Source organism: Mytilus galloprovincialis, chromosome 4, assembly GCF_965363235.1.
Source record: "Mytilus galloprovincialis chromosome 4, xbMytGall1.hap1.1, whole genome shotgun sequence".
Classification (NCBI taxonomy): domain Eukaryota; kingdom Metazoa; phylum Mollusca; class Bivalvia; order Mytilida; family Mytilidae; genus Mytilus; species Mytilus galloprovincialis.
Window position 1 is genome coordinate 93,852,093 of NC_134841.1, and position 15,347 is coordinate 93,867,439.

A 15,347-nucleotide genomic window follows, 5' to 3' on the forward strand; every position below is an offset into this window, starting at 1 on the left:
TATTACGATTCCTTATAAATATATATTTCCAGTCTCTTAATTTTGTCAAAAATTCAATGCTTGGAATTAACCGAAACATGCCAATATTGAATATGTTAAACAAGACGCCAGTTACTTTTGAATTACTCAGCTTTTGATATTCAATGGAAACATAATTTAACATACGATATAGGTTTTTGATGAATATTGAATGTGTAATTTTGGTTGTACTGACGATACGTCAAAACAAAACACTTTGTAACCATATATCAGGGATATTCGTTGAGTTTGAAATCTTATGGCGGCTAACTTGAAAAAAAACTACATTTTGAAATTTCAACTGGGGCAACTGGTTATATTGTTCGAAGCATCAACTACGTCTAACATTCCAAATTTGAACTTGTATATTATTATTTTAAATGATATTTGTTGATTTTGATATTTTGTGCATCTTGAAATTTCAAGTAAGGTCCTTAGATATAAGAAGATATGGTATTAGTGCCAATGAGAAACTCTCCCTCCATGTCACAATTTGTAAAAGAATAACCATTATAGGTCAAAGTACGGTCTTCAACACGGAGCCTTGGCTGACGCCGAACATTAATGAAGCTATAAAGGGCCCAAAAAACTGACTAGTTAATTACCAATCAAACTGGAAAACAAACGGTATGATATATACCAAAAACGAGAAACACTTATGAACCACGTCAACAAACGACAACTACTGAACAACAGGTTCCTGACTTTTGTCATTGCTTTTGACCTTATAAGTTTGATAGATTTTGATTTTGATATTTTATATTGGCTATCTTGAAAAAAAGCCGCCAAATTGAAATTTCAAGGTGGGTCCATATCGTATATTGTTTGAAACACAACAAGAACTACAACAGATCAAATTTGGTGCTTTTTTTCACCAAACCCACAATTTTGTTCACCGATCTGCCGGATAACATGGAAGGTTGTACATGAGAAGGTGCTTACATCATCTTTCTTCGTTTTATTGTTGGTAGTTGTCTCCTCCATGTCCTTGGCAAATCATAGCAACTTTTTACATCATTTTATAATCATTATCATATTAAAGCAATCATTTGAAAGCGAATTTTGTGTATAAAGTCCATACATATTTTGCTGACTTTGATTCAATGGTTATCGTTTGATTTTTTTATACTTATTTATGAAAACACCACAGTTTATCATTAATTTTTATTTCTTTTTGGCAGAATGATACATATGATTTTTTGTCGGATAGTACGAGTAGTTATGATGTTTGGCGGCATAATATCTACGATTTTTTGCATTCATGACTATCTATTGTGACAACTCAGTATTGTTTCTTTTAATTTTAAATTAGCAGAGTCATTCATGTATTGCGAAAGTTTACTAATTTTTAAGTTGGTAATTTTTTACTGCTGTACCCCTGTTTTTGGCTTTTTTACCTTTTATATCTGGTTGTTTTGTTCAAATATTGTTGTCGATATAATGGAATTTTATACTGAAATTGGGTGTCCTACTATACAGATCCAGCCCTACAGATATCACTATGCTGTAATTGCTTTAAAGCTCCGCCCACTGCCTGACTGAGTATTGTTTGAACCTGTGTGACCTCAGAATGTGTATACCAGTTACATTCCAATGACAATGGCAATTGTCGATTTCAAAACTTGAATGTGTATGATTGTGTTACAAAATCAACCATGTCAATTTCAGCATGCAGCCCATGTTTAGTGAATGTCAAGTCTGAAGCGTAGGACAACTCGTAGACTTCTGTTTCAAATTTGACAATGTTTTGTTATTTGTTTTTACTGTTGAAATCAGTTGTTATGTTAAAATAGATAATTATTCACCTTGAGCGATGTATTATTGTTGACTATTCGAGATTCTTTTTTTTGCGAACCCGTCTTCAGCGTAATGTGTGATTTTGATATTACTACGCGGGCCTCAAGGGATTACAAATCGAAAATAAATGCTAAATATGTTAATTTTTGTGTCTTTCAAAAAACAAACAATATACAGAATTAATTGCAGGATAAAGACAATAACTGTTTAGTGTCTTCAAATATCAGCTGTATTTGAACTCGACTCGAAACAGGTGTAGTAGCTCGCTAAAAGCTCGCATACACCTTGTTTCCTAGCCTCGTACAAATACAGCTGATATTCAACGACACTAAACAGTTATTGTCTATATATGTGACTGTGATACAAGTCATACAAGTGAGAGATTTAACTACATTATGTAGCTATAAATACAAGTTCAATTCATCATTATTTCTACATAAGAAAATACCGGTACTAAGTTAGGAATATGACAGTTGTTATCCATTCGTTAAATGTGTTTCGGCTTTTGATTTTGCCATTTAATTGTGGACTTTTCGTTTTGCATTTTCATCGGAGTTCGAAATTTAAGCTAATGTTTATGGTATATTAAAGTCGCTGATGAGTCTTTTGTCTGGCTACAAGATGACAAGCCTAATATTGTTGATGAGTTTATTACTTAATTGATATTGCACCATGTCTTATCAACCATAATCAATTTACATTTGTTTTACACAAGAGTAATATGACGGATGTATTTTTTAGAGCAGGACTCTTTTGGAGCAAAAGAGATCACTAACAATTTTGTTAAGTAAAATTGAGAATGGGAATGGGAAATGTGTCAAAGAGACAACAACCCGGCCATAGAACATACAACAGCAGAAGGTCACCAACAGGTCTCCAATGCAGCGAGAAATTCCCGCACCCGGAGGCGTCCTTCAGCTGGCCCTAAACAAATATATATACTAGTTCAGTGATAATGAACGCCATACTAAACTCCAAATTGTACACAAGAAACTAAAATTAAAATGAATACAAGACTAACAAAGGCCAGAGGCTCCTGACTTGGGACAGGCGCAAAAATGCGGCGGGGTTAAACATGTTTATGAGATCTCAAACCCCCCTATACCTCTAGCCAATTTTAGAAAAGTAAACGCATAACAATACGCACAATAAAATTCAGTTCAAGAGAAGTCCGAGTCTGATGTCAGAAGATGTAACCAAAGAAAATAAACAAAATGACAATAATACATAAATAACAACAGACTACTAGCAGTTAATTGACATGCCAGCTCGACACTTTAATTAAACTGATTGAAGGATTATGTCTTCATCATATGAATAACAGGCACAATCCTTCCCGTTAGGGGTTTAGAATCATACAATCATAACATATATGAGAAAAACATAACCCGTGTCATGCCAACAACTGGTTTTTAAATAAATATGCTTAGTTCCGATGCAAAGACCCTATAAGTTAATCAATATTAACGCCAAAGTATGCAATCTTTAATGACCTGACAACAGTATCGTAACTATATCTCTTCTTAATAAGTCTATTTAAAGGTTTGTTAGCTTCTGAGGTGAATAATGACATTTTTGTGCTTTTTAAAGAATATTTGCATAAAACATTGGATGTGAAATACATGAACGTATAATAAGTCTGCGTGTTGAGCTATATTTACGAATGATGTCCTTATACCGATGATTTAAGGTTTGTTTTGATCACATGACACTAAATCCATCATAAAGTGTCAACGCTATTACAAGAAAAGAAAACGACCAGCAGACCAACAACAGCATGTGAAACACAACATGGAAAACTTAATTCTGAGCATTACGTAAAAACTGACAAGCCTAATATTGTTGATGAGTTTATTACTTAATTGATATTGCACTATGTCTTATCAACGAGAATCAATTAACATTTGTTTTACACAAGGGTAACGGATGTAGATAGTAGAGCAGGACTCTTTTGGAGCGTAAGCGATCACTTGCGATTATGATAACATTTTGCTTTGATCACATGAATAAAGGCAACAGTAGTATACCGCTGTTCGAATGTCATAAATCGATTTAGAGAAAAACAATTCTGGTTACAAACTTAAACCGAGGGAAACACGTCACCTATAAGAGGAAAACAAAGAAACAACAGAAACACAAAAGTGCAACAAAAAACCAAACAACAATGTAACACACACAGAAAGAAACTATAAGATAACTAACGCAATTTTACTGACTTGGTACATGACACTATTTTGAAGTTGTCTTTTGTTGATTTTTGACTGAACTTTATCTTTTAATTTTAGGCTATGTTGTTTTCTGTCCTGCTTCAAATAAATATTCAGATTTTTCTGTTGTTGATGCTTTCATTTTCTTATATTAAGGGGGTGTAAAACAATAGATTTTTTTTAATAATTTGTCAAAATGTAGTTTATATCATGCTTTTAAAAAAATAATGATAAATAGAATGGGTCACGTGTCCTATTTTACCGCTACAGGTTGTGAAAAATTGAAAGATTTTGTATAGATTCTGCATGAAAAACCATTTTTTCTGCCATAAAAAGAAAACTACATCATAGACTTTTGAGATAAAATATGAGAATATAGCTCTAAAATTATGCTTTCAGATAAGAAAAAGAAGAAATGGGGTAACGGGACTTTTTTTCTTGCAATATAATGAAATAGGTAAATTCCTAACACATTCTATTGTAAAAGAAAATTTATCTGAATTATCTACCCTTACATTTAAGTTTTCTTCCCTTAGAGGCTAGGTTAGAAAAAAATTGAATTAAACAAAAGTTCCTTGTTTTTGTAAATACAGCCATAAATATGAAAAAATGCCATTTTCTATATTGAATTATTACACATGAATTACATACTATTCTCGAAATTTAACATGTGCAAATAAATCATAATTATATTTAACATGTTTAATGAGGACATTCCTGGATAAAAAGAAAAACATATATAAAGTGTTCGTGTATTCTCCTTTTGCACATACACCAGGATAACTCTTAAAGAATATGATTTACAAGATAATCTGGCTTTGGGCTGAAAACAATCTAATATATCTGACAAATATATTCATAGCAGGAGGTACCGGTGCTTGTCTCCATTAGTCTGGTCTCTCCCTGCGTGCGTAAAAAATTGTCTGTACCTGGGTGCTCTACAGTCCAGTTGAAATATATTAATTCTATTCCTTCATCATCCACAAATGACGGTTGATTATCATTTTTTTCCCCTTGGAAATAGATGCGCATCATATCATTTGCAGCTGAAACGAAAAAAAAATATTCCTTGATGAAATACATTTTTCCATGATAGTTTGTCAGATATCAGTTTATTAGAAAAAAAAGTTATGTCAGATTTACGAGATTCGAATAACTTCCATCGCCTTACTGCACCTACATTTTATAATCCAATCACTCATAAACTTCAAATCCATGTTCAGGGTGCTTCTGCGCGTTCAGCAAACAATTGTATAATATTTTTGTAGAAAAGTTATGTATGCTTAAAGTTTTAACATTAAATTGTTATATTATGTTCCCTTTGATGAGTTCTCGAACTAATGATAAAGAAATTTGGTAAATTTCTAAAATTGTTTGTTTAATCCTGCTAACTATAAGGTGTTTTTTTTTTGTATTTGAGACGATGTTATGTCATAGTTTTAAAACGTTAAGCATACATTTTGAAAATATATAGAAACTAAGGTTTCAACTCCCTGAGGCAAAGAAACCGTAGACTGATTTTGGCTATTTCCCATGTTCTTTTTTGTTCAAATTCCTCTACAATTGTTTTGGTTCATATACATCATTGGCATGCAAATATTCGGCTTTAGTCGTTCCTGATGAAGGTAAATGCAGAATAGCGCTTTAGACGTATGAAACTTGTTGTTTTCTCTTTTTTAGGCAACAGTAGTTTACCTAGATGATTTAAGGTTCATTTGATTCAAAATACCTACTCATAGAATATTGTTTTACAGTAAAGGGGTAAATTAAAGGGTTTAACTAATTGTTTTTACACATGAGTCATAGGCAATTCATACACTTTGAAAATAAAGACTATAGTTTGTCCTACTAACTTATAAAATCGAGTAATTATTCATTGAGTAAAATTTAAAAATTTGGCCTTATGTAACTATATTACCCATCAGATCAACAGCCCAATCATAAACCTGCTCAGAGTTGATTAGTAAGAGATGTGCACCGTCTGCTTTGCATATTGATTTGGCAATGGTATGGTTTTTTGCTGTTGTAAAAGCCTTGTAACAAATGTTGACGTTTGCTTCATATTTATATCCCATTGTTCCATTACATAATTCTGAAAAGAAAATCAAATTGGTCATATTCATATTCATAGTCATACTGAAGCACGCCTCCGGGTGCGAGAGTTTCTCGCTGCATTGAAGACCCATTGGTGGCCTTCTGCTGTTGTCTGCTCTTTGGTCGGATTGTTGTCTCGTTACACATTCTCCATTTTCATTCCCCATTTTCATTCTCAATTTTGTAAACATTTGTAAGATTCTGTGAAACAACTTCAAACTATTTTATTATTTGTTAAAACAAACTTTACATATGAAAGTGCCTCTGTGATGTTAAAATCGTTTCTTTTGTCTTAACGCATCTTTATTGTTAATACCTATATTGAGTCAAGATATGAGGTACTTGACTGTATCTGATGTATACTTTATTTCAAGTTCGATGGGATAGATGCGTTTATCATATACTTAGTACAAAATACAGTAATTTTGTATATCTAATAAAGGGTCTTTTTTCCAGTCTGTATCACATACCCTATATCGCATACCCCTTATCGCATGGCTAAATCCGTATCGCATACCCCGTATTGCATGGCAAAACCCGTATCGCATAGCTGGCGTGACGTCATAATGTGAATGGCGTCAACTTTTGACCTATGACATCCAGTCGATGTATTCCTGGCATGAAAGGGGAAAAAAATAGTTCAAACTAACAAAAATTTTGAAATAAAATCGATATTTTCCAAAAAATTAGTACCCAGTAACTTTACGAGCGATTTTTATCTATATAATAAAAGACACAATAAAATGGAAATATCCTTGTTTATTTGGTGTTATTTTTTGTGAAGTCTGTTTTCATTACACAAATGGAAATTTTTACGAATTAATTTGATTAGAAAAGAAAGCCAACTTTTCAATAAATATTTTTCTTGGTGTTCACCTCGTCAGAAGTTGAAATGAACCAGATCATGAACAATATCATCGCCAAATAAACTAGAAAACTTTAATCATTTCTACATCGTACAATATTTATTTTTTAAATATTAATTTTTGTTGAAATAATAGGACAGTATCATTTGTGGGTGCATTTTATTACATTGTCTTAAACTTATATTGAGAATAAAATTAGGTTATAGGTAATATTGCGATGTGGATATTAAGCAAATAAGGAAGTCTATATAAAAAAAAAAGGTCAGCTGGGAAAATAGAGCACAATCATAATATTCTTTTCTTGTTTATACATGTAATTTCGGACGATTTAAAAAAAAATGGATATCCCATGAATCTGATTCTATTAAATTATATGATAAACAGAATAATACATGGCGAAATCCATATCACATGCCGTACCACCCTCGACCAATATCATTCCTTGGGCCTAAAAGCTCTCGGGCTGATATTGATATCTCGGGATGATATGGCGTATGATACTGATTTTGCCATGTATTATTCTCTATTTATCATATGTTTAGTACAAAATACAACAATTTCGTATATCTAATAAAGGTTCTTTTTTCCGGTCTGTATCACCTACCCTGTATCACACACCCCGTATCGCATGGCTAAATCCGTATCGCCTACCCCGTATCGTATAGCAAAACCCGTATCGCATACCTAGCATGACGTCACAATTCGAATGACGTCAACGTTTGACCTATGGCCTTCAGTTGCTGTATTTCCTGGCATAGGAAAAAAATGAGTTCCCACTAAAATAAAAATGTCCTATAATTTCAACTAAAATCGATATTTTTTCCAAAAAATATTACCCAGTAACTTTACGAGCATTTTTTTTTTATATAAAACAAAAAACACAATAAGATGTAGAATTTTTTTTAAGTTTTATTGTTCATTTGGTCATAATTTCCGTGAAGTTTGTTTTCATTACCTGATGGATTAAATACAAATGCAAATTTTTACGGGTTAAATTTTGGTTAGAATAAATGTAGATAACAAATTTTTCAAGAAATGCTTGTCTAGCTGTTCACCGCTTCAGCAAATTAACATGATCATGAATGATTTCATCGCCAAATAAACAATAACACTTTAAACATTTCTACATCTATATATTTATTTGATAAATGTAAATTTAAGTTGATATAATATGACAGTAAAATACAGGAAAATAATGATAGAATTGAGAATGGAAATGGGGAATGTGTCAAAGAGACAACAACCCGACCATAAAGCAAACAAAAGCTGATGTCCACTAATGGGTCTTTGCTAGCTTATAATTTCAGACGATTTAAAACAAAAAATAGATATCCCATAAATCTGATTTTATTAAAATATATGATAAACAGAATACTATATCTTGAAAATGTCAGTTTCAGAGAATTTTTTGTTTGAGAGTGGTGTTGTTTTACATAGTACAATTAATGTCTCCCTTATACAAAATACTGGTATCCATATTGAAAATACTGTTTTATAGAACAAGCCGGCAGGGCCAATTGTTTAAGTTTGTCTTTTAGTTTACTGTTTTGATATTAAAAAAGGAAACATTCAAAAAAAGTATCAATAAGTTATTCGGATATCCGCCATCATTATAATGTAGATTTTTTTTCAATTTTTCAAAGCATAGTTAAAAAAAAAAAAACTTGAACTAAATTAAAATTGAAAATTGAGCAACGGTTGTATAATTCTAAGAATTAAAAAAAATACATATCTATATATGGCAGTTGATTTTCCATTCGTTTGATGTGTTTGAACTTTTAATTTAGTATTGCGAACTGATTTGAAATTCAAACCCAGACTTTAATACATGGTTTCTTATAAAGTATTCTATAGTATTGCAAAGATATTGTTCTAATACCAACTGTATTGTTAATAATATTGTTACAATCAAATATAAATGTGAAAGTAATCGGAAATGCATATTTGTGATGAAGTGCAAACAGTTTAACTAAGTGCAGTAATAAATTTAATATTCTGTTCTGCCTGCAACACCATGACTTATACTTCCAAAGTGACATCTATCAGCACTTTAGAATGCTTAAATATGTTTTTAAAAAAATTCTTACATGGCATAATATTACTAGTGGAAATAAAGACCGAGGAAAAATGTCACAAGTGAATAGATTAACTGATATTGCAATCAACAAATTAATAATGATAGTTTGAATATTTGTTATTCTTTTCTAAGTACTAGTTATCCCTTTTATAGTTCTTTACTCCCACTTCCTCTTTTCTGAATTAGTTTGATTTCTAGTGACCATTTTCTATCTTAAATCTTATCAAGCATCGCTATTTTAAGGAACAAGTTCTGATTGCATCAAACATTTCTATTGAATAAATAAGTACTTATTATATAATATAGTTTTTTCGCATTAAGTTTTATAATTTGGCATGTCTTCCTTCGTGTATGTTCCTTATTCAAGTTAATTAAAACGACGAACTTCATACATCATTTAGAATAATTTTGAGTATTAACTTAAGCTGGGTAATAATTTATGGATGTAAAAATGTATAAACAAGACAAAATTTAAACTGAACTTGTTCACTCCGATTTTTTAAGACAACGGTTTTAAGTTAGTTTTTGTTGTCCGATTATGTATTTCCTCTTACTGGCCTGGAATGAGAACCTTTTTTTCAAATGGTCAAACAATGTGCTCACTTGTTGATTTGAAAGATTAGATGGTAATTTTATTTATTTATATTTCAAAGGAAAATGTTGGGTACACGTACATGTCATTAAGTAATGTAATATATAACCAACATAACAATATAAGACTCAAAGTTATCAAATGGTCTACAATAATATGCAATGTCTATACAAAATACCAAGATCGTCAAAAAAGCTAGTATCTCTTACTCGATTTCTCCCTTTCTTGACCTGTTGATTATTTTGATTCAAACAATGTGTGGTTCGTTTGATATCAGTTCTTCATTTATCCAAATTCGATGATGACGTCAAATGTTCTTGTTTTCCTCTGAAATTCCAATAGACAACTTTCGAGTTCGATGCATTTCCGTCAAAAACTCTGGTTTTAGTGAACATCAGTCGTGCATTTAGGGGCATCTTCACTTCTATTCCAATGTTGAGCGAGTGGTTGGAAAATTATAATACTATATTACACGATTTATTCGGCAAACTAAATTCTCATAATTTATAATCAGCACTGCTGTCATTAGGGAATTGTGCTTAAGTACCTACGAAACAAAAAATATTTCTAGTTTTTTCTGCACAATGACGATCACTTAGACGCTCGAGGAACGTTGATAGTGCAGGGATACAGGCGACCACATCTATCTGGTAAATGACGTCACAAAGGCGCGCCTAATTGACGAGTTTTTTCCAGTGACGGATGAACTCGAAAGTAGTCTATTGTGACGTTACGGAAAAAGCGACCATGCCTGGTGACGTCGAATATAAAGAACATAACCTTTTTGCAGATCATTAGAAAAGATTATTATTGTCTGTATATCGTCTAAGTTTTCTAAGTTTTAAAACCAGATTTAATCAACCATATTTTACATAAGAAAATGCCTGTACAAAGTGAGGAATATGACAGTTGTTATCCATTCGTTTGAGCTTTTGATTTTCCGTCATAAATTTTCCTCGGAGTTCGGTATTTTTATAACTTTACTATATACTTACTATTCAGACTTGAATTGTGTAACGAGATGGTTTATTATGGGCCTTTATATATAAATATTTTACTTCTTCAATGAAAACAAAACAGTATTCAGTCAATTTCTTCAAAAAGCTGGTTGATGTTTAAATAATTGAACCAAATAAAGGCAACAGTAGTATACCGCTGTTCTAAATTCATAAATCGATTGAGACAAAAAATCCGGGTTACAAACTAAAACCTAAGGGAAACACATCAAATATAAGAAGAGAACAACGACACAACAGAAACACACTCAGAAATTAACTATAATATAACAATGGCCAGGCATGTTCCTGACTTGGTAGAGGACATTTTTTAGAAAAAGTGGTGGGTTGAACCGGATTTTGTGGTTAGCCAAACCTTCCACTTTTATTTCAATATAAATATAACATTAAAACGACAACATAACATGACTAAGAAACCAAAATTAGTAGCTATCAAAAAGTACCAGGCTTATAATTTAATACGCCAGACGCTCGTTTCGTCTACATAAGACTCACTAGTGACGCTTAGATAAAAAAAAGTTCGAAAGCCAAAAATAGTACAAAGTAGAAGAACATTGAGGACCAAAAATTCCAAAAAACTGTACCAAATACGGCTAAGGTTATCTGCCTGGGATAATAAAATCCTTAGTATTTAGAACAATTTATACTTTTGAAAACAGTAAATTTATAAAAATGACTATATTTTAGATAAACATGTTATCACCGAAGTGATGACTAGCTACAGAATAAAACGAAAACTTAAAACAAACTAAATCAGCACATGAAAAAACACAGCGGAACAAATGATATAATCAAGACAATCAGTAAAAAAATATTGTTTATCTTAGTTCAAAAACATATCAAAATGAGCATTCATTTGCATGGTTTGGTGCATAAAACTGTCCTTGTCATGCTCACTCCCTTTCAGGAATAATATTCTTGAAACTGACTCCTAATTTTTTGGCATTTTGAAGAATCTTCGTATCAACAAACAGCATAGAAACAAATGTAGTATCTTAAACAAACATTACAATTTTAATGTCTGTTCAATAGAATCATTAAACTTCAGTAATCTTCAGCTCTCTTCAAAGCTATAACTAGTTATTATTAGGAAGCAAGCAATACTAATCGGCTAAAATACCTTTACAAGATTTAAACAAAAAGTATGTTGATTCAAATTTGAAATTATCAAAGTGAATAAATGAATGACATAAGTATGTATTAACACTTACTTGTCTTTCTGATGGTTTTCGATCCCACAGAGGTTTCTTTATGGGGGAAGTGTGCAGAGTACATATGACACTGTCCTGTAACCGATTGGTAGTTAGCTGAGTAACAGTTTGCTATACTTGTACATGAGCTAGCACATTCCAAGAAATGTTTGGTAATTAATGTTCTGATAGACGAATTGGTTGGCACAATTCGTGTATCTGTTTCAAGTTCGAATTTCTGTTCGTTGATATTCATGCTGCTGGTATAAAGTAACATAAAAGTAGCCGTTGCTACTGCTGTGTAGATGATTTGATGAAACATTCTAGTAAATTATATTCTTATCTACATTTCTTTTCTTTCTTTCAAATTAAGTAATGAAAATATCGGTCTTACATACATCTATATCAGCGATCTGGACATTATAATCATATAAAATTAACTAAATTTCATTGGATATACCGTATGCTGAAAAAAAAACTTATTCTTACATATGACATCCTTATGCAACTGTGGCTCATTCAAATGAGCTATGATAAATAATATTAGAATTGTTCCAGAATTACGTGATGGTGGATGCAGGATTCATCCACTTAATTGGTAACTTAAATTGGAACAAAAAGGTATACTTTGATATCCTTTGGGATTTTGTGAAGGATTATATAACATATTGGACAAAAATTCTTACAAGATTAGGTCGTAATACAAATTGGAATTTTACAAAATGTATTGAAATTAATATTAATGATCATTAATCCTATAAGTTTGGAAGACGACAACAAAGTACAAAACCAGACTTATTTCCATGTTGTTTGTACCGACAATAACTAATATAGGTTTAGTGCGAAAGTATTAGTTTCTTAATTAATAATTAATATTAACAAACCGCTTTTAAAGTTAACATGTTGTTGATGACAGTATTTAATTTAATTTTGGATGTAACGCGTCTTCTGATTGGCTGACCGTCACGTCATCAACGTTTTTTCATGATTTACTCTGGTATTACATGGAATTAAGAATTAAATTATAAGCAATGACTGTAATATTTTTTCTGCCTATTCAAATAACATATAAAAAATATGGTGCACACTATATTAAAATAACTCTCTACGCGGGTTATTTAGTTTGCACCACATTTTTATGTCATTTCCTTATAGACAGTCATTGCTTAAATATTTTTTTAACGTCATATGCTCTATACAAATGATTTGACTTCTATTGAATAATTCAAAGTTTGGTTGATCACTTACAGAAATAAAGAATGTTGTGACTAGATCGTCAAAGATACCAGGATTTCCATTTCGTCGACAAAAGACTCCATAATAGCTCGAATCAAAAACGTTAAGAGACCAAATTGAGTACGAAGATCATTGAGGTTCCAATATTTCGGAAAGATAATGATGAAAACTGATGTCAGATTACTTAAAATGCTGATAGGACACATTTCTATTTTTGAGTACTGTGGATTCATTTTTATTCGTGGTATACCAATTTTCGTGGGTTTCGTGGGTCACAGCGAACCACGAATTTAAGAATTCAACAAAGAATAATCCCGAGAAATGTGTATGGAGTCGGATGTTTATTTCCGGTTATGTTATGCAGTTCTAGTGTAGTGTTGATTAGCGATAAACATTGTAACATAACACGTGTTTTTTATTGAAAGAAGATACAAGTATTTTGATTAATTCTATAATAAATATATCGAATATCAGTGATAATTTACTTTTTGAAATTGATTAAAACTGTTCATGGAAAATAACTGCAAGTTGTTAATTACCGTGTCATAGTTTGGTTTACCAGTGAATAAAAATCAATATGATTAAGTACGGGGATATTTCCCGTAGGTAATATTGTTTATGACAGGAACATTTATTTTCACACCTTATACTCATATCACTGTTTATTATATCGTGATTAGGGAAATGAGCTTTCAATTATAAAATTTTGAATGCCTTATAGAATTCAGACAAGAATTTATTAATTGTAAAACAAACAAATAATTAGTTGTCTCTGTCCATTATTGTAATCGAAATTATCAATGAACACTTTAAACTAGAATGACCAAGCGAGGATTTTGACAATTCAAAACTTTTTCAATGAATTCCTTCTTTTTTGTTTTGTTTTGATTATTGATAAAACCAAGGAGGTTATATGATCTAATAAATTTAAAAAGAAATCCACGAATTACGTATCTAATTTTTTGTTGTTGTAATCAGCGATCCACGAATTTACGTATACCACGAAATGCCTTTTTTTCTCTATCCACGAAAATTGATACCCACGAAAATAAATGAATCCACAGTAACCAAAGAAACAGCTCATGGTGATATTACAAACAATCTGTATGCGGTTAAAATAACGATCGAATTCATTACTTAAATGAGACAATTTTTATCAAATTGATGATAATGTTTCATTTCTTTGTTAGACTATACGAATCGTAATTTACCACAAACTAAGCATGTAACCGTTCACCTAACGTTAAAATTATCAAATATAAAACTGAATACAACTTTTTGTGTTTTTCACTGATTTAGACTTAACAAAATCGTCAGTAAAATTGACATTGACAGGTAGCTATTCCTAAGCAAAAAAAAAAAGAAGACGTCATTCAATAAATGATTATCTGGATTAACCTTCAGCAGGAAGGTTAAATGCCAAATATTTGAACACCAAGTATGCAGAAGAACCGAAATTATCGTATATCTACAACACCAAAAAGGATCTAAAAATAATAGCTAAATGATACAATTGTCAATCAAGGCTACTATTATATCAGTTCCAATGACTGATTACTGGCTTCATAACATTTCCCTGAACGAATAGTCAACCTACAGATGTAAGAAACATACATTTAACTTGGAAAATATTACCCGTTTAATCAGTCTAATAAACCCGAAAAGTCAATCGTCCATAAAATACCACAAATAGATAGAACACTAAACATAGAGCAACGAAAAACTCACAGAATAAGGGCTAAAGCTTATGAAAGGGTAAGCAGGTTATTTTTTTATTTGTCAACCCTATGATACTGCTCATGACAATGGTAAATCCTGCGTAATATCACTCTCTCGTAAACTTGGTAAATTTAAAACAAACTTACGACACATACAACCAAAATATAGTGTAGCTTAATGCAATTCTAAAAAGGAATGTACAGTTAATCCACATTAAAATCATCCGGAATTTTGAAACAATGTAAAGAAATTAAAAAAAAAAAAAAAGCTAATCACAGATATTTTGGTAGATGACAGAAGATACCATTGGAAATGATACCAGCATGAATTGGTTGCCTTCGACTGTTATCTGCTCTTTGGTCGGATTGTTGTCTCTCTGACATATTCCTCATATCCATTCTCAATTATATAAGAAGATACATTTACACGTAAGCTAAAAGAAAAATGATAAATACTATAGCAGTAGAAGAAAGTATCATCTTACCAAAATATTTTTCCATGAGGATTATCAGGATAGATTATAATATCATACCTA